Genomic DNA, 9885 nt, shown 5'->3' on the forward strand with positions numbered 1-9885 from the left:
GGAAACTAAATATCAAGTTGCCCTATGACACAGCAATAGCACTACTTGCTATATACTCAGAAGAGCTGAAAAATCAATGACACAAACAGACATTTGTGCACTGATATTCATAGCAGCATTATTCACAATCGCTAAAAGATGGAAATGAGCCAAATGTCCATCGACAGATGAGTGGATCAACAAAATGTGGTATATACATATGATGAAATATTATGTAGCAGTAAGACAAAATGACCTCATGAAACATGCGACAAGATGGATGAACCTTGAGGACATAATGCTGAGTAAAATTAGCCAGACACAAAAGCAAATATGGTGTATGATTCCACTGTTATGACCAGCATAAAGGTAAAATTAGATATATAAAATCAGATTTATAAATATAGAAAGTATATTTATATTATAAAATATACAATTTTTATTTTATACTACAAAATATAGGGGACTTGGAGATACACAGAATCTAGAGATGGGTGAACCATTAGCTAATGTGGTTGAATTCCAATATAAGGGAATAGATAGGAGCAGAGGAGATTCTCTAGTGGTAATTCTCTAGAAGTAATATTACTTCTAGTAATATGAGCAATATTAATTCTCTAGAAGTAATATTCTCTAGTGGTGGTTCTCTAGAAGTAATATTACTATACTGAAGACGAACAAGATTGAAGGGGGTTGTATAGACCTACGTGTTCCACTGACTCATGCTAGAAATATGAATGAGTTCTTGTAAGAATTACTTCAAAGATATGATTCTTGTATAAAGAGTGTTTAAGCCCAGGGTACAAGGAAAAAACTGCTATTGCATGCTATGAACTATGTTCAAAAGTAAACTATCAGCACTACAGCAACAGCAGAGGTAAATAATGGGGTGAGTGATAAGAGTTAAGAGGAGCTTTAGATTTCCTATTTGGTGAGGGTGTGTTTATTGGTTTTTTGTCATTTAGGAACAATAAAATTATCTAAAATTGAGAATGTTGATGGACTGTGGTCTTTGGGCCTTCTACCTCTTGCCCAATGAATGCAGGTGGCTGAAGGATGCACTGACAGAGAAGTAGATTGGTGAACGATGGTGTATACTTATGAACAAAGGTTGAGCTACTACAAAAAAAGAACAATGGCGGGAGGCATGCAATGATGTGACTGAAAATGTGGGACATTTGGTGAGACAAAATAAGCCAGAAACAAAAAAACAACAATGGTATGGCCACCTTTAGAAAATGCTTATAAGAAAACAGGAGACTAGATTGTAAGCTTTTAGAACAGACCCATTAAGTCCAAAGTGGTGATTATTTTTTCTGGATTTTGAGAGGCTGTTCTATATATGTAATCTGATATTTAGAGATAAGAACGAAGCCAAAAAGGTTGGGGTTAAAGTAATTCAGAACATAAGGGTAAGGAAGACAGTATCTATATTTTAGAGCCACACATACTGTTTGAGATCAATAGAAGAAAGGTTTATTTGATTTGGAACTGAAATTTTCTGTAATGCATAGTCTAATATGACCTATCTGTATAGCTCATTTGAACAATTGAAACATGGGAAGCACAGAATAAGAAAGAAGTCCTTTAATCCTGAATATATTATTGTAATGCCTGGAACCATCCTAGAGAATAGTAAGCAAATAATCAGAAAGTATTGGCAAAGTCCCCTGAGAGAGGGGAGAAAGAATATGGAACTATTAAATCTTATCATCACAGAATGCCCCGATACTGTGTCAAACTTTAGGGCTACCTAAATCAATAGGCCATGCCCTTGATCATGAGGCTTACTCTTGTGAAGCTTATGTAGGTAGTGGAGAAGCTTAGACTACGTATAGGTAGGCCTAAGATTTAGTCCTGGAGGACCTCTGTTGTTGCTCAGATGTGGCCTCAGTCTCTCTAAGTCCAATTCTGCAAGTAAAATCATTGCCCTCCCCCCTACATGGGACATGACACCCAGGGTGAAAGTCTCCTAGGCAATGTGGGAGATGAGTCCCAGGGATGAATACAGACCTGAAACCATGGGATCAACAATTCCATCATGACCAAAAGGGGGAAAAGAAGTGTAATTAATAAAGTAACAGTGGCAAAGAGAGTTCAAATAGAGTCAAGAGGCTACTCTGGAGGTTGCTCTTATACAAGCTTCAGGTAGACTTTGCTATCTATTATAACCTGCCAAACCCCAACCAGGACCATTCCAGCCAATCCTAAAGAACACCTAGGGCAATATATAAGATTTCACGAGGGTTCCAGGCACAGGTAATTTCCCAGAAAACTATGACCTCCAGATGGGTCCCTGGTCCAGATAAGTCCTGAAGCCTAGCACAGCCTCTCCAGGACATCAGATAGTTCCATCTCCCTACCCCATATTAGTGACAGACCCTTCCAATATTAAAAATTTGGAATTGCCATAACCCAAATGACCCTAAAGAAAGGTATGGAAAGATCAAAGGTGATGGTGGAATTATACATAGAAGATAGGACTTAACAAATGAATATGATTGCTGAGTCATTAAATCGATATCTCTTTTAGTCCCAAGTATTTTAGAGTAGGTAGAAGTAAAAACCTAAAATTGTGAAATCATAACCCATGTCAAAGTCTGAAATATGTTCCACAAGTAATTGTGGTACTGTGCCTTGAAATTTATGGCTTTTTTGTATATATGTTATTTTTCACAAAAAAAGAAGGAAAAAAAAGTTGATTGTGATGATAAAAAAATATTTAAGCCCTCTAGCCTCCTATATTCTGGAGCACCTGGAAGAAAAAATAGGGGAGAATTATATGGTAGCCCAGGACAAACTCTGGGATCTGTTCTGTAACCACTTGTTGAGGAGTGTTTTGGAAACTATTGCTTTTCTATTTCTTTGCTTTCTATATATGTTATACTATATAATAAAAAAAAAGTTATAAAAAAAAAAGTTTAAACTTCCTTAAAAAAAAAAAGACCACAAAGAAAAAAATTAATTTTTGTTCATCAGAAGGCAACATTTAAAAAGTTTTTGGAAAAAGGAAAATATTCACAATACATGCATTTTAATTTGCTAAGGCTGCCAGAATGCAATATACCAGGAATAGGTTGGTTTTTATAAAGAGGCTTTATTACATTAGAATTTTCCAGTTCTAAAGCCATAAAAATGTTCAAACTAAATCATCCAGAAAAAAAGATACTTAAAAAGGCCAATGGCTTCTGAAACACCTCCGTCAATTGGGAAGGCACGTGGCTGGTATCTGTTGGTCATTGGCTTCTGGATTCAGACAACTTCCTTGGGAGCATTTTCTTTCTGCATCTCTCAATGTCTCTATGTTGACTCTGAGTTTCTTCCAAAATGGTCCCCTCTTAAAGGATGAAGTAAGTGGATTAAGACCCATCTTGAGATAGGTAGGCAAGATGGTGGCATAGTGAAGTCTGGAATTTAGTTCATTCTACAGAGCAACTAGTAAATAGCCAGGAACTGTGTGGAACAACTTCTGGGGGACATCAGTGACCAGACCCACATCATACACCAATCTGCAATGGGCAGAATGGCTCAGACCCCACACAGAACTGTAAGTCTCCCAAGACATAGAGGCTGGTGCTCCTACCCCATGGGCATGGCAAGGGGAAAGGAAATTGCTCAACCAAGCACCACATGCAGAATCAATGAGCAAATCTGGACTGCCGAAAACAGGCTGTAAGCACAGATAAACATGGAGGAAGCACTAAAAGAACCAGGAGTTTTTGCTCTAGCATTGAGGGGGAGGGGCTAAAGGAGAAAAGGCAGGGTTTCTGAGTTGGACAGCACAAAATATTGGTAAAAGGCTGGACCCCAAGAAAGGGGAGATAGAAACTGGGGACACACAGACTCATGTACCAACTCTAGCTCTTGATTGGCAAACCTAGGGAGCAGAAGCCTCGCTCTGAAAAAGGCTTTCTTTCTTTTTTTTTTTCCTTAACTTCTTAACAACTCATTAGATAGAACTGTAAGCACTCTCAATCTCCAACACTGCCCCAGGCAAGGGCAGGATTAAGGCATGTCTGAGAAACAAAGTAAATAGGTAGGAGGGGCAATTCTTGATATGGTATATCCCCCCCAAGGAAAGTGAGAAAGGGCCCCACTGAAGTGGGGGCCCTCCTTCAGGGAATTTGGATACCAGGGGCTGGAAAACAGAAGCAATCAAAACCCACCTACTACCTCAGCCTCAGTCTTAATCAGGCCCCTGGCAGGGAGAGGCTGCTGAAAATAAAGGCACAGCTCACTTGAATGGAAAGCCAAAGAACAGATAGAAAGCAAAGCTAACCAACAAGAAAATCTTGGATAAAAGAGAGAAGAAAACCTCCAAAATAAACTATAGGAATCAAATGCCTAGGCACAAGCAAAAAAATAATGAGTCATACAAGGAAAATCAAAGATATGGCCCAGGTAAAGGAACAAATCAACATTTCAAGGGAGATACAGGAGTTGAAACAACTAATTCAGAATGTTCAAGCAGACATACAAAATCTCTTCAAAAATAAAATCAATAAGTTGAGGGAGGATATAAAGCAGTCATTGGGTAAACATAAAGAAGAAATTAAACTCTGAAAAAGCAAATTGTAGATTTATGGGAATGAAAATCACAACAGAAAAGATGGAAAAAAACAATGGAGACCTGAAACAATGAATGTGAAGAGACAGAAAAGAGAATTGGTGAACTAGTGGACTGTATATCTAAAATCTGACAAAAGAAAATATAGGGAAAAGAATGGAAAAGTATGAGCACGGTCTCAGGGAACTGAATGAAAACATGAACAAATATTTGTGTTATGGGTCTCTCAGAAGGAAAAGAGAAGGGAAAAAGAGCCGAAAGACTAATGGAGGATAGAATCACTGAAAATTTCTCATCTTTTATAAAAGACATAAAATGACAGATTCAAGAACTGTAGCATGCCCCAAACAGAACAAATCCAAATAGACCTACTCCAAGATACTTACTAATTGGATTGTCAAATGTCAAAGACAAAGAGAGGATTTTGAAAGCAGCAAGAGAAAAGCAATCCATCAATCACAATGGAAGTTTGGTGCGTGGGTTTCTCAGCAGAAACCACGGAGACAAGAAGGCAGTGGTATGATATTGTGCCAGTTTGAAAGGATTATGTTCCCTAAAAAAGCCATATTTTAATTATGATCCATCTCAAGGTGGCAGCCATCTCCTTTTTATTTTCATTTCTTAGAACGTTTACATCAATTCAGAAAAAGAAATAAAAAGACAACAGAAAAAAATTCATACATACCATACCCCTTACCCCTCCCTTTCATTGATCACTAGCATTTCAATCTACATTTATTTGAACATTTGTTCCCTCTATTATTTATTTTTATTCCATTTGTTTTACTTGTCTGTTGATAAGGTAGATAAAAGGAGCATCAGATACAAGGTTTTCACAATCACACAGTCACATTGTGAAAGCTATATGATTATACAATCATCTTCAAGAAACATAGCTACTGAAACACCACTCTACATTTTCAGGCAGTTCCCTCCAGCCTATCCATTATATCTTTTTTTTTTAACTTTTTTTATTAATTAAAAAAAATTAACAAACAAAACATTAAGATATCATTCCGTTCTACACATACAATCAGTAATTCTTAATATCATCACATAGTTGCATATTCATCATTTCTTAGTACATTTGCATCGATTTAGAAAAAGAAATAAAAAGACAACAGAAAAAGAAATAAAATGATAATAGAGAAAAAAAAAGACTATACATACCATACCCCTTACCCCTCACTTTACCTTACCACTAGCATTTCAAACTGAATTTATTTTAACATTTGTTCCCCCTATTATTTTTATTCCATATGTTCTACTCTTCTGTTGATATAGTAGCTAAAAGGAGCATCAGACATAAGGTTTTCACATTCACAGAGTCTCATTGTGAAAGCTATATCATTGTTCAATCATCATCAAGAAACATGGCTACTGGAACACAGCACTACATTTTCAGGCAATTCCCTCCAGCCTCTCCACTACATCCTGAACAACAAGGTGATAGCTACTTAATGTGTAAGAATAACCTCCAGGATAACCTCTCGACTCTGTTTGGAATCTCTCAGCCATTGACACTTTGTCTCATTTTACTCTTCCCCCTTTTGGTCGAGAAAGTTCTCTCAATCCCTTGATGTTAATTCTCAGCTCATTCTAGGGTTTTTCTCAGTCCTTTGATGCTGAGTCTCAGCTCATTCCAGGATCTTTGTCCCATGTTGCCAGGAAGGTCCACATCCCAGGGAGTCATGTCCCATGCAGAGAGGGGGAGGGTGGTGAGACTGCTTGTCATGTTGGCTGGAGAGAGAGGCCACATCTGAGTAACAGAAGAGGCTCTCTTGGGGGTGACTCTTAGGCCTAAATTTTAAGTAGATTTGACCTATCCTTTGTGGGGTTAAGTTTCATGTGAACAAACCCCAAGACTGGGGGCTCAGCCTATAGCTTTGGTTGTCCACACTACTTGTGAGAATATCAAGAATTCAACTTGGGGAAGTTGAATTTCTCCCCACTCTCACCATTCCCCGAAGAGGGCTTGCAAATACTTTCCCAGTCACTGATCAAATCATTCTGGGATTCATCAGGGGATCACTCTGGACAAACCAACAAAATCTCATGTGCTACCTGAGATTCCAAGTACTTATGACATTCAATCAAACTATCTACATGAGTTATATTAGGAAATGCTCTGGTCAAAATATAAATTTTGTAACAAATAAACATTTTTTGCTTTAGTCTCACACATAAGGTGACATTTTTAAGTATTAATTATCATCTATTTTCAGCACCTTGCAATAATGACATTCCTTTGTTCTTCCTCATGCAAAAACATTTTCAAAATTTGTACATTGTACATTTCACTGTTATTATACACTCTAGGCATTCCTAGATTATACCATCTCAATCTTTACCATCTATCTTTCTTTCTGATTTCATTTATGTCCCCAGCCCTCCTTCCTTTATCATTCTCACATGCAGCTTCATTCAGTGTTTTAACATAATTACATTATAGTAGGTAGTATTGTGCTGTCCATTTCTGAGTTTTTGTATCCAGTCCTGTTGCACAGTCTGTATCCCTTCAGCTCCAATTACCCACTATCTTACCCTATTTCTATCTCCTGATGGTCTCTGTTACCAATGACATATTCCAAGTTTATTCACTAATGTCTGTTCATATCAGTGAGACCATACAGTATTTGTCCTTTAGTTTTTGGCTAGTCTCACTCAGCATAATGTTCTCTAGGTCCATCCATGTTATTACATGCTTCATAAGTTTATTCTGTCTTAAAGCTGCATAATATTCCATTGTATGTATATACCACAGTTTTTTAGCCACTCGTCTGTTGATGGACATTTTGGCTGTTTCCATCTCTTTGCAATTGTAAATAATGCTGCTATAAACATTGGTGTGCAAATGTCCGTTTGTGTCTTTGTCCTTAAGTCCTCTGAGTAGATTCCTAGCAATGGTATTGCTGGGTCATATGGCAATTCTATATTCATCTTTTTGAGGAACTGCCAAACTGCCTTCCACAGTGGTTGCACCATTTGACATTCCTGCCAACAGTGAATAAGTGTACCTCTTTCTCTACATCCTCTCCAGCACTTGTCATTTTCTGTTTTGTTGATAATGGCCATTCTGGTGGGTGTGAGATGATATCTCATTGTGGTTTTGATTTGCATTTCTCTCTCCATTATATCTTGACTAACAAGGTGATATCTATTTAATGCATAAGAATAACCTCCAGGATAACCTCTTGACTCTGTTTGGAATCTCTCAGCCCTTGACACTTTATTTTGTCTCATTCCACTCTTCCCCCTTTTGGTCAAGAAGTTTTTCTCAATCCCTTGATCCCAATTCTCAGCTCATTCTAGGATTTCTGTCCCATATTGCCAGGAAGGTCCACACCCTTGGGAGTCATGTCCCAAATAGACAGGGGAAGGGCAGTGAGTTGCTTGTTGTGTTGGCTGGAGAGAGAGGCCATGTCTGAGCAACAGAGATGTCCTCTTGAGGGTGACTCTTAGGCCTCATTTTAAGTAGGCTTGACCTATCCTTTGTGGGGTTAAGTTTCATATGAACAAACCCCAAGATCGGGGGCTCAGCCTATTGCTTTGGTTGTCCCCACTGCTTGTGAGACTATCAAGAATTCAACTTGGCTAAGTTGAATTTTCCCCCTTTCTCACCATTCTTTTAATCCCTCTTCAGTACTGTAGGTTGGAGAACTGACTAGATTATCTCTACATAGATGTGACACACCCTATTAGGGGCACACTCCTTTTATTAGAGGGAGATGTGACTCCACCCATTCCAGGTAGAACTTGATTAGTTTACTGGAATCCTTTAAAAGAGGAAGCATTTTGGAGAGAGCCATGTGAACCATGAGCGCCCACGCAGACAGCAACTGTTGGAGATGAAGAAGGAAAATGCCCATGGGGGAGCTTTATAAAACAAGAAGCCTGGAGAGAAAGCTAGCAGATGTCACCATGTTTGCTATGGGCTTTCCAGTTGAGAGACAAACCCTGAACTTCATCGGCCTTTCTAGAGTGAAGGTAGCCTCTTATTGGTACCTTAATTTGGACATTTTTATAGACATGTTCTAACTGAGACATTTTCACGGCCTTGGAACTGTAAACTTGCTATTTAATAAATTCTTCCTTTTAAAAGCCTTTCTGATTTGGACAGTGAATAAAGAAGTATTTATCAAATCCCCTTAGGGGAATGGGGAGAAAGGGGGCAATATGCAAATATACAACTTTCCTATTTGGAGAATTTCTGATATTCTAGCAAGCAGTGGGGACAACAAAATTAATAGGCCAAGCCCTTGATCTTGGGGGTTGCACCCATGAAATCTATTCCTGCAAAAGATAGGCTAAGTCTACTTAAAATTAGGTCTTAGAGTCATCTCCAGAAAACCTCTTTTGTTGCTCAAATGTGGCCTCTCTCTCTAAGCCGACACAGCAAGTGAACTCACTGCCCTCCCCCCCCCCCCCCATGTGGGAAATGACTCTCAGGGGCATAAACACCCCTGGCAACATGGGACAGAAATCCCAGGATGAGATGGGACCTGGCATCAAGCAATTGAGAAAACCTTCATGACCAAAAGGGTGAAGAGAGAAATGAGGCAAAATAAAGTGTCAGTGGCTGAGAGACTTCAAACAGAGTCAACATGTTATCCTGGAGGTTATTCTTACATATTATATAGATATCCCCTTTTTAGATTTAGGTGTATTGGAGTGACTGGAGGGAAATACCTGAACTGTAGAGCTGTGTTCCAATAGTCTTGTTTCTTGAAGATGATTGTATAATGGTATTGCTTTTACAATGTGACTGTGTAATTGTTAAAACCTTGTCTCTGATGCTCCTTTTAAGCAGGGTATGGACAGATGAGTAAAAAATATGGATAAAAAGTAAATAAATAATAGGGGGAACAAAGGCTAAAATAAATTGGGTAGATGGAGATACTAGTGGTCAATGAGAGGGAGGAGTGAGTGGTATGGTATGTATTACTTTTTTCTTTTCTATTTCTTTTTCTGGAGTGATGCAAATGTTCAAAAAAAAGATCATGGCAATGAATACAACTATGTGATGATATTGTGAGCCACTGATTGTATACCATGTATGGAATGTTTGTATGTTAAGAATGTTTGTGTGTTTGTATGTTGCTTTATTAACAAAAATATTTTTTAAAAATATCTTGAGAAAGAAAAATGAAATGGGAGGTCTCATACTGCCTGACTTTAAAGCACATTGCCAAGCTGCAGCATCCAATATATAAAGATAGATATATTGACTATTGGAATCAAATTGTATGTTCAGGAATAGACCCTCTCATCTATAGACAGCTGATCTTTGATAAGTCAGCCAAGCCAACCCACCTGGAACAGAGTTTCTTCTTCGATAA

This window comes from Tamandua tetradactyla, chromosome 6 (assembly GCF_023851605.1).
Source record: "Tamandua tetradactyla isolate mTamTet1 chromosome 6, mTamTet1.pri, whole genome shotgun sequence".
In the NCBI taxonomy this organism is placed as follows: Eukaryota; Metazoa; Chordata; class Mammalia; order Pilosa; family Myrmecophagidae; genus Tamandua; species Tamandua tetradactyla.